This window comes from Triticum urartu, chromosome 1A, assembly GCF_056163025.1.
Source record: "Triticum urartu cultivar PI428250 chromosome 1A, HENAU_Tu73, whole genome shotgun sequence".
Classification (NCBI taxonomy): Eukaryota; Viridiplantae; Streptophyta; class Magnoliopsida; order Poales; family Poaceae; genus Triticum; species Triticum urartu.
Genome location: NC_141873.1, coordinates 456,758,044 through 456,760,518, shown reverse-complemented (window position 1 = coordinate 456,760,518; position 2,475 = coordinate 456,758,044).

Genomic DNA, 2,475 nt, shown 5'->3' with positions numbered 1-2,475 from the left:
ATTCGTAGCGATGCTTAAGTCTGTCCGAATCATGTTAGCAATTGCTGCATTTTATGCAATCTGGCAAACGAATGTCAAAAACTGAATTCCTTAATGGATTTCTTAAAGAAGAGTTGTATATGATGCAACCAGAAGGTTTTGTCAATCCTAAAGGTGCTAACAAAGTGTGAAAACTCTAGCGATCCATCTATAGACTGGTGCAAGCATCTCAGAGTTGGAATATATGCTTTGATAAGGTGATCAAAGCATATGGTTTTATACAGACTTTTGGAGAAGCCTGTATTTACAAGAAAGTGAGTGGGAGCTCTGTAGCATTTCTGATATTATATGTGGATGACATATTGTTGATTGGAAATGATGTAGAATTTCTGGATAGCATAAAAGGATATTCGAATAAGAATTTTTCAATGAAAGACCTTGGTGAAGCTGCTTACATATTGGGCATCAAGATCTATAGAGCTAGATCAAGACGCTTGATAAGAATTTCAATGAGTACATACCTTGACAAGATTTTGAAGGAGTTCAAAATGGATCAGTTAAAGAAGGAGTTATTGCCTGTATTGTAAGGTGTGAAGTTGAATAAAGACTCAAAACCCGACCACAGCAGAAGATAAAGAGAGAATGAAAGGCATTCTCTATGCCTCAGCCATAGGTTCTATAAAGTATGCCATGTTGTGTGCCAAACCTTTTGTGTACCTTGCCATGAGTTTGGCAAGGGGGTACAATAGTGATCCAGGACTAGATCAATGTATAGTGGACAAAATTATCCTTAGTTACCTTAAAGAGGACTAAGGAAATGTTTCTCGGTTATGGAGGTGATAAAGAGTTCATCGTAAAGAGTTACGTCGATGCAAGCTTTGACACTAATCTAGATGACTCTAAGTCTCAATCTAGATATGTATTGAACGTGGGAGCAATTAGATAGAGTAGCTCCATGCAGAGCATTGTATACATAGAAATTTGCAAAATACACACGGATCTGAATGTGGCAGACCCGTTGACTAAAACTTCACTCACAAGCGAAACATGATCACACCTTAGTACTCTTTGTGTGTTAATCACATGGCGATGTGAACTAAATTATTGACTCTAGTAAACCCTTTGGGTGTTGGTCACATGATGATGTGAACTATGGGTGTTAATCACATAAAGATGTGAACTATTGGTGTTAAATCACGTGGTGAAGTAAACTAGATTATTGACTCTAGTGCAAGTGGGAAACTGAAGGAAATATGCCCTAGAGGCAATAATACAATTGTTATTTTATATTTCCTTATATCGTGATAAATGTTTATTATGCATGCTACAATTGTATTAACCGGAAACTTGATACATGTGTGGATACATAGACAAAACACCATGTCCTTAGTAAGCCTCTACTAGACTAGCTCGTTAATCAAAGATGGTTAAGTTTCCTAACCATTGATGTCTGCTAGAACTACGTCGGTATTTCCCCAAAGAGGAAGGGATGATGCAGCACAACGACGGTAGGTATTTCCCTCAGTGATGAGACCAAGTTATCGAACCAGTAGGAGAACCAAGCAACACTACGTAAACAGCACCTGCACACAAATAACAAATACTCGCAACCCAACGTGTAAAAGGGGTTGTCAATCCCTTTCGGGTAATGGCGCCAGAAATTGGCAAACGAACATGAGAGAGTTGTAAATATTGATAGATCGAACGCCAGATAAAATAAATTGCAGCAAGGTATTTTGTATTTTTGGGTTGAATAGATCTGAAAATAAAAGGCAAATAAAATAGATCGCAAAGGCAAATAATATGAGAAAGAGACCCAGGGCCGTAGGTTTCACTAGTGGCTTCTCTCGAGAAAAATAGCAAATGGTGGGTAAACAAATTACTGTTGGGCAATTGATAGAACTTCAAATATTATGATGATATCCAGGCAATGATCATTATATAGGCATCACGTCCAAGATTAGTAGACCGACTCCTTCCTGCATCTACTACTATTACTCCACACATCGACCGTTATCCCGCATGCATCCAGTGTATTAAGTTCATGGAGAAATGGAGTAATGCAATAAGAACGATGACATGATGTAGACAAGATCTATTTATGTAGAAATAGACCCCATCGATTTATCCTTAGTAGCAACGATACATACATGTCGGTTCCCCTTCTGTCATTGGGATCAAGCACCGTAAGATCAAACCCACTACAAAGCACCTCTTCCCATTGCAAGATAAATAGATCAAGTTGGCCAAACAAAACCGAAATATTGGAGAAGAAATACGAGGCTATAAGAAATCATGCATATAAGAGATCAAAGAAACTCAAATAACTTTAATGGTTAAAAAGAGATAGATCTGATCATAAACTCAAAGTTCATCACATCCCAACAAACAGGCCGCAAAGGAGTTACATCATATGGATCTCCAAGAGACCATTGTATTGAGAATCAAACGAGAGAGAGGAATCCATCTAGCTACTAACTACGGACCCGAAGGTCT